General features: G+C 35.4%; 1 protein-coding gene across 1 annotated transcript in view; it reads right to left on the reverse strand.

Moving 5' to 3' along the window:
• Positions 1–16,494, reverse strand: part of STX18 (syntaxin 18) — a 523,329-nt gene that overhangs the window by 496,815 nt on the left and 10,020 nt on the right. The window lies entirely within an intron of this gene.

The following is a 16,494-nucleotide window of genomic DNA, read 5'->3' on the forward strand; positions in this document are numbered from 1 at the left end:
GGAGGGGATTAAGATTATCCTGGAGACCAATTTTTTTTGGTTTAATAGAGACTATTATCTTCAGATTAGTGGAACGGCGATGGGCACCAGATTTGCGCCCAGTTATGCCAATTTATACATGGCAAATTGGGAAAATTTTTACATCTACAATTCCCCCTGGGCGCAATATCTGGTGTCCTATCGTCGTTACATAGATGACCTGTTCCTTATTTGGTCAGGAACAGAGTGCCAATTGGACGATTTTAAAAAATATCTGGCAAACAATGAGTTTAACATAGCTTTAACATGGACCCATAGTAATACTAGGGTAGAATTTCTTGATTTAGAAATCTATATAGATGACAACACACTAAAAACAAAAAACTTTTTTAAGAGTATTGATGTGAACAACTATATTAGTCTTAATAGTTGCCACCAGAAACATTGGTTAAAAAATATACCAAAGGGGCAATTTGTTCGTCTAAGATGCAACTGTAGGGATAAGAACGTTTTCCAAACTCAAGCTAAAATATTAAAAGACAGATTTGAAGAAAAAAACTATCCTAATGACTTCTTAGAGGAGAAAATAGAGGAAGTTGCAAAATTAGATAGGAACAAGTTATTACAGTACAAACAGAAAAATAAAGGGACATCGATAATGGATAACACCAAAACAGCAAGTAGACTTATTTTACAACACAGCACCCAAAGTAGTGAAGTCAGAGATATTATACAGAAACACTGGGGTATTCTATTCAGAGACCCAAGTCTGTTGGAAATCATAGAGGATAGACCAAATATAATTTTTAAAAAGGTACCTAATTTAAAATTACAACTCTCACACAATATAATAAAAGTGGAAAAAATAAGTTCAAATAGCAACTGGTTATCCTCTCCCCAAGCAGGCTTTAGGAGATGTCAATTTTGTAGTGCCTGCAAGAAAATGAAAAAGGGATTGAGAGTTTGTAACAAATTTCACTCTGCTGACGGCAATAGGACTTACGATATCAATCAGTTCATTACATGTAATAGTAAGAACGTAATATACTTATTACGGTGTTCGTGTAGTTTAATTTACATTGGCCGTACTTCCAGGCTTCTGAAAACCAGACTTAATGAGCATATTTACAATATAGAAAAAGGCTTTCTAAAACATTCACTATCAGCACATTTTAATAGAAAACATAATAGGAGGATAGAAGATCTTGATTTTCTAGGTATCAGGAAGATAGAGTGTAGTTGGAGAGGAGGAGATGTACAGAATCAATTGGGTCGTCTTGAGATGAAATGGATCCACATTATGGATAGTTTCATACCGAACGGCCTTAACAAAGATTTTGAGCTACATCATTTTTTATAAAGATATAACTCAGCTTCCATCATCGTGAAATCATCTCACTAATTCAAGACATCTCTATTCATCTATTTATAGGTAGATTTGAAATAATCACAAAAGTTAAGGAACTACTGACATCATGATAAATTTTGTGTCTCAAATTATAATGGACAACGTTTAATGAAACTTGAGAACGTTATCAAAGAACATTGTGTGTAGGAGATTATCCACGTATATATATCATGACGATACTTCTTAAATGATAAGACCTGTTTTGATAAATATAAGCATGTATATTCCTGTTATGGGTATGGAATATTGGAGTAGCGGTGAGCGACAAATGTGACTTAAGTTGATATGTTACACAATAATCCATAAAAGGCATTTACCGATATGCCATGTAGTAGACATGTTGGCAGCTGTCGCTTTATCAAAATAAGTTTAGGATGTTTTTAATGAAGTTTTGTGTAAACCAATATTTTCCTTAACATGTATGTGTATATATATATTGTCTAGAATTTTTGTGTTGAAATATCGGCAGTCTAAGGAAGATTAATCATGACTATGCCCACTTCCAAAATGGAGGACTTAATACCGGATATCCGGCTTAAACCCAAAACATTCAAATAGGACTTTCAGACATGCGCACACCATTCCTTGAAAAAGCTCTTTTGCGAAACGTACGTCGGATACATTGTTTCTTGTTCCTTGGCGTCCTTCCAAGAATCTGCACACCAAGCGAGGAGAGCAACATATGCTGGACTCTTAAGGGGGAGGTTGTGTGGTTAAGTTTCTGCACTCCTTAACACGGTCTCTAGCATTGTGTATAAGCTCAATTTGAGCAATTACTTGATTGTATTGCCGATCCCATTGTATTTGGTGATTTCTGCAGCTCTTGTGGCGCTTTTTATACTTATATTTTAAATAAATCCATTTTATTCAAATATCCGGTTCAAGCAACTGTTTGCCCAACAGTATAACATTGGGTGTGCGCACAAACCTGAGCTTGGCTATAGCTCCATCTCATGTGAGTAAGCATTTGTACACACGCATTCTGCATTTGAAAAGGTTACAGAATTACGCTATGTGGCATTTCTTTCTTTCTTTTCATATGAGGATCAAAAGAAAATAGAAGCGTGAAGATTGTGGAAGAACATACATATCCTTATATGAACTTTTTAAGTATTTAGTTTACACTCAAGCATACTTTACAAATCACTTGTCACGTTTATTTCTTTATCACATTTATTTCACATTTTCTTTGGTTTTGTGATTTTTTGGTATTTGTTATCACATACCTCCTTGCAGGTGGGCCCTGCATGCTATCCCCTGTTCTGAAGTTACCTCACTCCTCAGAATGGCCGAGAACAGCAAGTGGATCTTAGTTACGACCGCTAAGATCATAGACAAATTCAGGCAGATTCTTCTTCTAATGCTGCCTGAGAACAAACAACACACTCCGGTGCCGTTTAAAATAACAAACTTTTGATTGAAGAAATAAAAAACTAAGTTTAACACACCACAGTCCTCTCACACGTCCTATCTTTAGTTAGGTGCAAGAGAATGACTGGATATGACGTAGAGGGGAGGAGCTATATAGCAGCTCTGCTTGGGTGATCCTCTTGCACTTCCTGTTAGGGAGGAGTTATAATCCCATAAGTAATGGATGACCCGTGGACTGACTACACTTAACAGGAGAAATATAGGAGCCAGTGAGAATATTTAAGAGCCAGACAGTGGTATTTGTATATAGCTATATGGGGGGGGGGGGAGTTAGGAACCAGAGGTACAATTCAAGCAGATACATGAATACAAGCGAGTAAATTCTAGCTCTAGTGATATACAAAGGCTGGTATATAGAGGACAGCATAGTTTTCTTCTGGGTCAGCTGCAACTGCTATCAATAATACATGAGGATGTTACAATAAATATTGGGGTTTTAGAACCACAGGAAAACCACCACAACATGGAAATGAATTTCCAACTTCAGTTAATCACTTCCAGATTTTACAGTATAGTTGCATTATGCATGTTTTTTTTCTTTTTTAGGGACATGCACTTTTATGAATCTCTCTTTTGGTATTTGTTGTTGAAAAGCAAACCTTGATAGGCTTCAGTGCAGTGCATCAATGCAATGGTGTTGAGGGTTAGCTGAACACATCTAATGAGCCAATGACAAGAGGTATATATATATATATATATATATATATACACACACACACACACACACACACATATACATACATATATATATATACACACACACACACATTATATATATATATATATATATATATATATATATATATATATATATATATATATATATATATATATATTTATTTATTATTATTGGTTATTTGTAGAGCGCCAACAGATTCTGCAGCGCTATAAACAAACGTGGAGTACAACAAAACAATTATAGGGAACAAATGGGTAGAGGGTCCTGCCAAGAGTTGCACTGTTGTAGTCAGCTCTTAAGAAGGTGATTTACAAACATACAAACACCTGGACTCTTAGGCTTACATGCTAAGGGGTTCAGGGGATAGCAATGGAGGAGAGGAACTGGTATTAGGAAAGGTTATCGTAGGTTGTATGCATCCCTGAACAGTAGAGTCTTTAGGGAGCGCTTGAAGCTTTCAAAACTAGGGGAGAGTCTTGTGGAGCGAGGCAGAGAGTTCCACAAGATGAGAGCCAGTCTGGAGAAGTCCTGTAAACGGGAGTGTGATGAGGTAACAAGAGAGGAGGAGAGGAGGGGGCCATGAGTAGAGCGAAGGGGACGGGAGTGAGAGTATCTGGAGACAAGGTCTGAGTTATAGGGGGTAGCAGTGCAGTTGAGGGCTTTGTATGTTAGAGTGAGAATTTTGTGTTTGAGCCTAGAGGAAGCCAGTGAAGGGATTGGCAGAGAGGTGCAGCAGATGAAGAGCGACGTGTAAGAATGAGCCTGGCAGAGGCATTCATTATGGATTGTAAAGGAGCTAGGCGGCAGGTGGGGATACCAGAGAGGACAGAATTGCAGTAATCGAGGCGGGAACGGATGAGAGAGTGGATTAAAATCTTAGTTGTGTCTTGTGTAAGGAAGTGTCTAATTTTAGAGACGCTTTTAAGGTGGAAGCGGCAGGCTTTAGCCAAGGACTGAATGTGAAGAGTGAAAGCAAGATCTGAGTCAAATGTGACCCCGAGACATCCGGCATGCGGGGTAGGGGTAATGATGGAGTTGTCGACAGTTATGGAGAGATTGGGGGTGGAGATCTGAGAGGGCTGTGTCACAGATGCCGAATGATTGTAGGGTTTGGAGCAAAAGAGGGTGGTCAACAGAGTCAAAGGCTGCGGACAGATCAAGGAGGATAAAGCAGAGAAAAAAGTGGCCTTATGATTTTGCTTTAAGTAGGTTGTTGGTAACCTTAACAATTGTTGTCTCTGTGGAGTAATGGGGACGAAATCTAGATTGCAGTGGATCAAGGAGGGAGTTTGATGTAAGGAAATGGGATAGGCGTGCATATACAAGTTTTTCAAGAAGCTTTGAGGCAAGAGGGAGGAGGGAAATAGGGCGGTAGTTGGATGGGGAGGTAGGATCAAGAGAAGGTTTTTTGAGGATAGGTGTGACTAGTGCATGTTTCAGAGATGAGGGAAATATACCGGTGCTGAGGGAGAGGTGGAAAATGTGTGTGAGTATAGGGGTAATGGTAGCAGAGAGGGAGGGGAGTAGCTGTGAGGGGATAGGGTCAAGGGGACAGGTAGTGAGGTGAGAGCGCAGTATAAGTGCCGAAACATCTTCTTCAGTAACAGGGGAGAATGAGTTAATTTTAAGGTTATGTGGGTTGTGGTTAATTGAGAGCATTTGAGGGGGTGAGAGAATGGAATTATGTTAAAAGCTGATTTAGTTTCTGATGGATTCAATTTTGTAAATGAAGTGGCTGGCAACGTCTTGAGCTGACAGAGAAGTTGTATTAGTAGGTGGGGGAGGGTGGAGAACCGACGTTTTGGGTTTGAAGAAAGATTAGAGATAAGAGTAGAGAAGTAGTGTTGCTTATGGAGATTAAAGGACAGAATAGTAGGAGTTCAAGATGAATTTGTAATGAAGAAAATCAGCTGAACTCCAAAATATATATATATACACGTGTGTGTGTGTGTGTGTGTGTGTGTGTGTGTGTGTGTGTGTGTGTGTGTGTGTGTATGTATGTATATATGTATATATATATATATATATATATATATATATATATATATATATATATATATATATATATATATATATATATATATATATATATATATATATATACACACACACACACAGTTGAGTTTTCCTTTATATGTGACTTACTTCTGTGCAGTGTGGCAAGTTAAGTAGGTTTATTCATATGACTGACAACATAATGATTTAAGTAAATCATTAGTATTTTGGAATTCTGTTTTTACACTGACATTGTCATGGCATAAGTGTTTTGTATGAAGTTTAATTTCACATAATGGCAAGCATTACAGAGCATTATGGAAAGAAAGAAAAAAATTAGTTGATGCCTATTTTTTTACAATATACGAATCTATGTAAAGAAACAGATGCTAACACATGATAGCAGTCACTCTCCCCTTTCCTACCTGATTCAAAGCATTACATAAATGTAACTGATACTGGAATTTTCTTTTCCAAAAAGCATAATACTTGTCATACAGTTTTATATCAAAAACTATTTATATTAAATGTTTTCTAGTCTGGAAGCCTATGCACTTAAAAAAGTAAAAATATAATGTAAAATATGTAATACTATATTTGTAAACCAGTTTTAATTCACTTAATGTGCGGGGTGGCCATAAAGTCTAGACGTATAGACAATACGATGGGGGTTTGTTTGTTTATTTTATTGAAATTTTTTATTTTTTACAGATTCAAGATGTGCTTGATACAGCTTTATTAAGTTAAGGACACAAATCACCCGAGCAATGCATCAAATACGCATGTGTATTGATTGATGGAAATGTTGTATTAATGTACCACATTTCTTGCAGTTTTAGTTATCGCCTTGAACTATGCATTCTTAATCAGGGACAACACATTGGTAATAGCATGTGATGTAATTCAACATACCCCAAGTCAGAACATGCTGTGATCTGAAAGGTCATCGCAGAAAATGCAGCATGTCTGCAGAAGGAACAGGACACATACTGTTAGCACTTTGCTTTGCAGAGCTGCTGCATATCAGGCTGTTCTCATCAAACATTACTTTGCTCTGGCTGTACTGTGTAAGTTTCCCTTAGCACAGTGCAGCCAGAGCACTTTGCTGTTTGAAGAGAGCAATGTCGCAAAGTGGCAATATTCTGATTGATCATTAGCTCTCAGGGATTTTTTTCAACCTAGCCTTTCCCAGTCTGCATATCTGTGATTTCTGAATGTAAGATATTCTTGTGAGCAATGTACCTTTTTAATTACATTTTACCTTTATAATTTTGTGGTTAGACCAAGAGCAACTTTTTTTTTCTTTGCAGCCAATTTGCAATGCAATTTTCATCTGCTGCAATATATTATAAAACTTAAAAAATGCAATTGAGCTGGTGCTTTAGCGTAACTGTCTAATTTTTTCACAAAAAAAAAAATCTCATTGCAGAAAATGAAAGCAATTTCCGCCTCAAGGTCAACATATACAGAATAATTTATTGAATCATTATAGCAGTAAACCATTTGTTCTGTACAAATAGCCTTAGTTTCCACACTTCATCCTGTTTTTGTATATTGTATATACATAGATTTTATATTTATATAGAATATTTTAAGTATCCATTCTTTAATAATAAATACTTGAATAATGGCTGAATATTAGAATTGAATCAAACAAATATGGAACAAAGAAACAATTTAAATAAATAGAGTGAGTCAATAATACTATTTAGGATTTGACAGTGTTTGACATTATTTCTGTATATTTATTATAGGTACAAAACGCTTTATCCAAACTGCTTGGGACCAGAAAAGGTTTGGATCTCGGATTTTGGAATATTTGCATCTGTAAAATGAGACAGTTTGGAGAGTGAATGGGACAAAGTGTAAGCAACAATATCGCAGTTCAATTAGGCAATATTTACATGTCATAATACAGCTTATACATGTAACCTAAAAGGTAGTTGTATATAGTTTTTAATACCTTTGTATACATAGTACCATCGAAAGATAGTTCAGTGCTGTAATCAGAAAGGTAAAATGTGTTGTTTTAAATAAATATTGACTATTATTTGCATTTTAGAACACAAAAATCAAACCAAAGGCAGAAAGGATTGTGACTTACAGATGGGGGGGGGGGGCAAAAAGTAATTTGTGATCATTTTAATTTTTAAAAAATATTAAAAGGGCCAGTAAACCTAGCAAATAATGTTATATAATTCTGCACATAGTTATAGAACATTACCTTAGCGCCAGGTTTCTAAAGAAAATTGTTAGATAGATATTTAGCAAAGAAAACAGAACACCGCTCCTGGCTCTAATGAGCGGGTCTGTTTTCTTCTGCTAAGTGCATCGTGGGCACGCTGTCTAGTCACAGCGCGCCTGATCGCGCTATTAAAATCAATGTAGCTCACTTCCACTCTGGTCTGGTAGCGGGAGCGAGCTACATTGAGTTTAATAGCGCGATCGGGCCTGCTGTGATTAGACAGCTAAATATCTAACGATTTGCTTTAGAAATCTGGCTAGGTTTACTGGCCCTTTAATTAACAAGTTTGGATTTCAGAATAAGTTTGGATTTTGACATTACGGATTTGGGGATTTGTACCTACATATCCATTTGGTTTTCTTTCTATAATTTTGAAAACCCACCCACAATTCTGTTGTAAGTCTAAAACCTTAAAGCCGGTGCCAAACAATTATGTTGTGAATGCCAGATGGCAACTGTATACCAATTTGCAAGACAGCTTAAAGCAGGAAGTTTCCTATTGGTTATAGAAGAAAAAAAAAATATTGTTAAGAAACCCCTGCTACCTGCAGATTCTAATTTAATCAATAATTTGATCACCAGTCGAAGAAAGATGCGTTAGTAGATGCACTCTGCTAAATGAAGTGCGTGAAAAACTATAGTGATCTCTGCACTATAAAATCAAATTTAAACAAACTAAAATATATAAAAACGTTACTGTAAAAAAATAACATAAAAAATCAAATTTGATAATAAATATGTCGACACTGATAAATTACACATAAATGGTTGTTCATATATCAAATTCAAAAGGACAAACTGTCTTTCAATTACTAACCCTGCTAACATTTCTTTGATACAAGACAGTTCTTAGAACATAATACAATTATTTCACTCCCAAAGTCATATGATTTATGTCATTACTTTACTTGTTTAAATAAATGGGTATTTTTAAATTCATAACATTCATTACCAACCTAATCATATTATCATTAGGATCTTTTTTTGTGCTACCAGATTCTGGGTACAGGAGTAAGAGGTATATAATGAGATTCATAGTAAAAAAAAAAATATTACAGCTACATAAAAAAAGACTGAACAGCCCTGAAAAAGAGCTCACAATGATGTTTTATATCAGGCTAATAGATGCGGTTTAATAATATCCTTTTTTTACTTACATTAACTATCTTTCAGCTAGATTACAAGTTTGTGTGTTCGTCTTTCAACGCTAAAAATATGGTATTTTCAGCGTTAAATCAGCACCGCAGCCAGTCCTCAACGAAGCCGGGAGAAGTCTTCATCTAGACGGCATCTTCTATCTTCATCCATCCACCGCGGAGCGGGTCCATCTTCAAGACATCCGGCGCGGAGCATCCTCTTCCAATGAAGTCTTCTTACTAAATGACGGTTCCTTTAAGTGACGTCATCCAAGATGGCATCCCTTCAATTCCGATTGGCTGATAGAATTCTATCAGCCAATCGGATTTAAGGTAGAAAAAAATACAATTGGCTGATGGGGTTTTTTTTTGTTTTTGTTTTTTAAGGGTATTAGAATAGGAATAATTTTAATTTTTTGGATAATTTTTTTTTGTAATGGTAGTTTTTTTTTATTTTTTGTAATTTTAGTGTGTTTTATTTTTTGTAATGTTGGTTTTTAGTGTAAGGGAGCTTAGGTTTTATTTGACAGTTAAGTTTGTATTTATTTTAACTAGGTAGTTAGTAAATAGTTAATAACTATTTACTAACTAGTCTACCTAGTTAACATAAATACAAACTTACCTGTCAAATAAAACCTAAGCTAGCCACAATATATTTAGTTATATTGTAGCTAGTTTAGGTTTTATGTCACAGGTAAGTACTTAGTTTTAAATAGGAATAATTTAGTTATTAATAGTAGGTTTTATTTAGATTTATTTTAATTATATTAAAGTTAGGGGGTGTTAGGTTTAGTGGTTAATATGTTTATTATTGTGGTGGCGATGCCCGGAGCGGCAGATTAGGGGTTAAAAATGTATTTTAGTGTTTGCGATGTGGGGGGGGGGGGGGGCCTCGGTTTAGGGGTTAATAGGTATTTTATGGGTGTTAGTGTACATTTTAGCACTAGTAGTTTTAAATAGGCTTTAATTTAGTTAATAATTGTAAATTTAATTTAGATCTATTTTAATTATGTAAAAAAGTTAAGGTAACGTTAGGGTTAGGTTTAGGGGGTAGGTGTTCGTGTTAATAGTTTAATTTAGGTTGTTGCGATGTGGGGGGCTGGCGTTTTAGGGGTTAATAGGTTTATTTAGCGGTAGCGATGTGGGAGGCCAGAGGTTTAGGGGTTAATAACTTTATTTAGGTGGCGGTGATGTCGGGGAGCAGCAGAATAGGGGTTAATAACTAATATAGCAGTGGCGATGTTGGGGTGTGGTGGAACAGGGGTTAAAAACTTTAGTATAGTGGCGGCGATATCGGGAGCGGCAGATTGGGGGTTAATAAACGTAGGCAGGCGTCTGCGATGTCGGAGGCAGCAGATTAGGGGTGTTTAGACACAGGGTTAATGTTAGGTTTACAGGTCAGTTTTCTTTACCCATAGACATCAATGGGGCTGTGTTACGGAGCTTTCCGCGATCGCAGGTGTTTAGACTTTTTCTGACCCGTTCTACCCATTGATGTCTATGGGGGAAGCGTGCACGAGCACATCAAAACAGCGCTTGTTTTTGGTGTGGTATGGAGCTTAAAAACCCCATATCGCCCGCACAAGCTGGGTTTTTTAAAACTTGTAATGGCAGCAATATAGGGGATTAAATAACGGCACTTTTGTTGCGTTCGTTAATTTCCCTATAGCGGTCAAAACTCGTAATCTAGGCATTTATTATTTAGTTATAAAGCACCAACATTTTCTTAATAGCTACGACACTAGAGGCCTAATGGTAATTTACAAAAAAAATATTTTTTCTTTTTAGGAGGAGACCAATATTCACTAAGAATAGAGCAAAGAAGAAAGAACTTACTTTTCACCCATCTCTCACACTGAATTGAGTACAGCCAAAAAAAATAAAAAATAAAAAAAGAGAGAGATTTGACATGTAAACATATTTTGTTTCCTAGCAGGTGCTTTTTTTATGACAAAATTAGTGGTTGCTAAGATACATAGGTTTATAAGTTGCCCTATCTAGATATAATTCAAGCATACTCAGTAGAAACAAACAGGTAAACAAAATAACATAAGACATGCTCAGTTATTTGGCAGCAGAGATGATAATGTTATATATTGTAAAACAGTAAAAAGTGGCAGCGCTACTAAGCACAGGTCAGGTGAATATTAAACCACAATATCAAGGATTACATATAGCCAGTGCTGATAAACATATAGAGGCTGAAGCTAGGATATGTAGACAAAAATATATACAACCTTTAATAGGGTGATTAATTTAGGATTATAAAAAGGGGACGTCTCCCCATAAAAGAAAACCTCAAAAATAAAACTAAAACTTCATAAAAGCGTACAAGTTAGAGATATGGCCTATAATGTCTCAAATAAGATGATATCTATAGTCACAAGACATTTCGAATATATGAATGTTCTGATAGATGCCAATGTTTCCGTTAATGATTATGGGTATATTTGGTAAATCTGAGTACGTGATAAGAATGGATGAATATCTCCAGTAGTACTCCTCTTGGCAGATTACGCTAGATGGAAAAATAAGGTTAGGGCGAATACCTTCTGATGACTGTGTGTCGGCTAGTAACACTGCATCCGGGCGGGATATGGTACTGATATTATTACCCCCAACATTAGTGAGATGCAAATTCCATCTTAAGAAAACAGGTACTCAGATTTACCAAATATACCCATAATCATTAACGTAAACATTGGCATCTATCAGAACATTCATATATTCAAAATGTCTTGTGACTATAGCACCCTGGTAGTTGACCCTTTTGTGGTCAGATCAGACACTATATTACACATATCTATTTATTGTAATATTTTAAAATTGTCTTGATATACATTTTTATTACTGATAGAAACATTAAGATACTTGTCCTCTTTTGATGGCATTGTGATATATTTGTGATTGCCATGGCATCAGGTAGAAGTATAACACAGCAGGCCATTGCAAGGCAATCAGGCCAGTGGTAAGGCCTGCTTGATGGTCTTTTCATGTGTTGTGGAGTAATAGGTGTTTAAGAGCACACTGTGATGTTCATTTACTAGTCTGGTGAGCACTGGTTTCATGTAATTGCGCTAATGAGATGTATATATATTCCATGTCAATATTTCTATTGTATTAATGTTCCTATATACATTTTCATCCAAACATTCAAATACCAGGAGACCCCAAACTTAACCCAAAGCTCCCCCAGACAGTGGTACTTCTGATATCCTAACATCACAAATGATATCTCAATCAATGGGAAATCTGGAAAAGGTATGGATGTTAAATTCTTAACATACTCATTCTGCTGCTAAAATGTAATGCACTGCAATACAGAAACTATTCATATATTTCATAATTAGCTGTAGACGATATTGATGTACAATACAATATACTGTGTGTGAGAGAATAAATAAATAATCTGCTGGTCTCATTCAGCAGTGCTTTGCGGGGGTTAAACACATAAAACTGCTGGGTCACCAGTGATAATGAGTTAGAGCATGCAAATGTTTTCACTATAACAACCTTTTAAACATAGGAGCAGTAAAAGATCTATAGTCTAAATAAATGTTTCCAAACATTTTAAAGTGTCACTTTGTTTCAACAATCAAGTTCAGGAATAAACCAGCTGAACACCCTGGTGAGTATATTTAGTGTATTTATCTTTTCTTCTTTGAATGTGGCCAGTTAGGGCTCAATGTAAATGGGTTTGTGCCGTGGTCTAAGCAGTCAATGTGTAGTATGTATCCTGGTCATGCAAACTGCATCACACTTGAATGAAACCACACACAGGTTTTACAAACCTAATCTTGCCACAAATCTCTCCCTAAGTGGCCTCAGTAGAAGTGAGAAGGTACTGCAAAAAAAATATATACATTTTACTAACAAAATGATAGTAGCAAGCCTTGTCTACTCTGCTAGCAAGTCTAGATTGGCTCCTCTAAATAAAGCAAGTGGTGGGGGATTTAGGCCATTGAAAAACAATTACAGTTAATCTGTTCTGAAAATGTTCGGACTCAGCTAATAAATAAGTCTGTCGCAATTTAAGAGTAAACTCTTGTTATTACAAGGTGGTCTGTTTTTGCCTGGTATTTTAAACAAAAAGCAGGCAAATAAATCATGAGTCTAATTTTGACTTTACTGTTCCTTTAATAAAACATAAAAAAAAATAGATAATGTTTTGCAAAAATAAAAATCTAAATTTTCATAAGTGCAGCAAAAAAAATAATCAGCTGTTTTTATTTAATACAGGGGTAACTGGGCATTACAAAAGCTCCATATTACACAAAAAAGGGGGATATAATTTACTGCATGCCCCAATCCTTCACTTCTGAATTCTCATGAAAGTTCAAAGTAAATAAAACTATATTTAAAAGAGAAAGAAAAGCCACAAATGTAGCTCAGACACTTAAATAATTATAATACAGTCTCCATCTTGATCCTGAAAAGATTTACTAGCGATTTTTTTCAATACAAAAAAGGATCAGTGACAATTCCTTACAGCTACAATTTGGGTCTTGTTTCACCAACCCACTTAAGAAAGGGCTAAATATGCCCTAAATTTTTTCAAGGTACCACCAGTGATCCGTTTAGTAATTGCAATACAATCAGCAAATCTTCTCAGTATTTAAGTGGAGACTGTACTTAAAAGGTCAATACCGCTTTTGCCTCGTTCTTATTCTTTCTGCATGCTCTTGATATCACATGAGTATAGAAGAATTTTTAATGTAAATGTAATATAGAGTAGTATCAGTTTTATTCATTAATTACATAATTACATTTGACATAATGATATTGTATATGTAGCAACTCCAGCAAACTACAGTAAATACCCTCCCCTGATGTAATATAAAGTTGCTTAAATCAAACGGCAAAACTAAACATCTGGTAATTACATGTGAATTTGTGCTTTGGTAACATAAGACAAAAAGCATTTTTAAACAAGCAAAAACAACAAAATAAGTTCTGACTATTCTTTATTCCCAAATGATTGAGTGACCCCAAAACTATATATGTCTAATACAGAAAAAGATTAACAGTTTATACTAGGGAAATAAACTACACAATTATACAACAAGGAAAATATATTTATATTTATTTTCTCCCAGGAAGACTGCCCTCACTGGATAGCATTTATTAAATGATCTTTACCAAAAAAAGTCAAACAACGTTTCGGTACTAACTTGTACCTTTATCAAATGGATTTAGCATAAAATTGTTTCCATAATGATATTTTTTTACATTATATTTATCACTACTTGCCTAGTTATTTTTAGTACTTGTGTCCTAATTGGGTTTTTTTTAAGTAACTTTCTCAATATTTGTATGCACTTCTATTTTATTACTCAGCTTTGACTAAATAAAGGAACACAAAAGGAAAATGCTGTAAAGTGTAAGAACATTTTGTTATTGCTAGCATAGAACTTTCTAAACACATATTTAAAGTCATTTCAGAGCAGCAATGCACTAATGGCGCCTAGCTGAGCACATATGATGAACCAATGACAAGGGGCATATGTGTATAGCCACCAATCACCAGCTATCACCAAGTAATACATTGCTGCTCCTGAGCCTACCGAAGCAAGACTTTAGACCAAAGGATACCAAGCGAATAAAGTGAATTTGAGGATAGTAAAAGTTACTTAAAGGGACATTCCGGTCAAAATTTAAATGCACATTGATGAATCACATCTTTGTATAGAAACATATTTCCAATATACATGTATATGCAAAATGCTTCTAATAAAAGTTATCACTGTTTTAGTGTTAATATTTTTCTTTGCACGTGCATGTGAAGCATAGCTCGATATTCTCAGTGCACCAGTATTTTAAATACTGAAGCTGCTCAGAGCACCAGTGGGGCTTGTATCATGTCAGCAATTAACAAATGGAGTCATCTCTATGTAAAAAAAAATGATAGATATTTTACGTCAAAATGTCTTCAGCTAACCATAGTAAGAACTGGGTAAACAGTTCTACTTCAGCTGCTGTCCAGCTGCTGAGGTCAGCTCCAGCACTGTATTGTGGACGCTAAACTTTAGTGCATGATACAACAATGTCTGTGAATATGCACTGCTTCTGTCAGATTTCAAGAATACTAAAGCTCTAAGATGGAGGTGCCCAGAGCTTCACTGATACTTGTAAGGCCTAAAATAGGAGAATGACTTTGAATAGAGCTGCAGGCACAGGGGGAGAAACAAAAGCATGGTGAATTGTAGCTGTACCTTTAGTTTTGACTTCCATGTATCTTTAAGTGCTCCATAATTCATACTTTTGGATTTGGATGGAGACTGTGAACATGGAGTATTTAGTATAATCTATATTCACTAAATCACAATGCTTGGGGTTCAAAGGGATAGTTCAAGCTGTATTTATTAAAGATGTCTTACCAATTTATGTCACAATGACACTTTATGTGTACTGGCCCTATTTTAATTTAAATCTCACTGGTCTCACCTAATTCACAAAGAGCACTGCAGACAGTATAATCAGAAAAATGTAAATATCCATCTCTTAATCTTCAATATTTCTGGCATAGGAACAAGATAAAGGACAGTCTACTCTAGAATTTCTATTTTTTTTAAAAAGATAAATAATCCCTTTTTTTTACCCACTCCCCATGTTTGCATAGCCAACCCGGTTGTATTAATATACCGTACTTTTTACCTATGCGAATAACTTGTACCTAAGACTCTGCAGACTTCCCCCTTATTTCAGGTCTTCATTTTAGCCAATCAGTGCTGACTCATAAATAACTCCACAGGAGTGAGCACAATGTCATCTATATGGCACACAAACTAGCGATGTCTGTGAAAAACTGTCAAAATGCATTGAGATAAGAGATGGCATTCAAGGGTTTAAAAATTAGCATATGAGCCTACTTAGGTTTAGCTTTCAACAAAGAATACCAAGAAAGCAAAGCAAATTTGATGCTAAAAGTAAATAGGAAAATTATTTAAAAATTGCATGCCCTATCTAAATCATGAATGTTTAATTTTGACCAGGCTGTCCCTTTAATAAAGATGTACAACAAATTTAGATTTTAAACTTGAATTAAAAAAAAAAAAAAAACATTTTAGAGACCCTTTAAGGGACATGAAATCCAACAAATGTCTCTTTCATGATTTAGATAGAACATACAGTTTTAAACAACTTTCCAGTTTACTTCTATTATCAAATGTGCTTAATTCTCGTGGTGTCATTTGTTGAAGGAGCAGCAATGCACTACTGATTTCTTACTGAACACATGGGTGAGCCAATGACAATTGGTATATACTGTATATGCAGCCACCAATCAGCAGCTAGAACCTAGGTTCTTTGCTGTTCCTAGATAAACCTTTAAGCAATGGATAACAAGAGAACAAAGCAAATTAAATAAAAGAAGTAAATTGCAAAGTTGTTTAAAATGATATTTTCTACCTAAATCATGAATGTCTATGTATGACTTTACTGTCCCTTTAACTGAAAGGATCTTTAAAGGGCCATAATACCCAAATGTTTAAACACTTGAAAGTGATGCAGCATCACTGTAAAAAGCGGACTAGAAAATATCACCTGAACATCTCTATGTAAAAAAGAAAGCTATTTCACCTCAAAAGTTCCTCAGTAGCCACATCCCATTGTAAAGGACTTC

The sequence above is a fragment of the Bombina bombina genome, chromosome 2 (assembly GCF_027579735.1).
Source record: "Bombina bombina isolate aBomBom1 chromosome 2, aBomBom1.pri, whole genome shotgun sequence".
In the NCBI taxonomy this organism is placed as follows: Eukaryota; Metazoa; Chordata; class Amphibia; order Anura; family Bombinatoridae; genus Bombina; species Bombina bombina.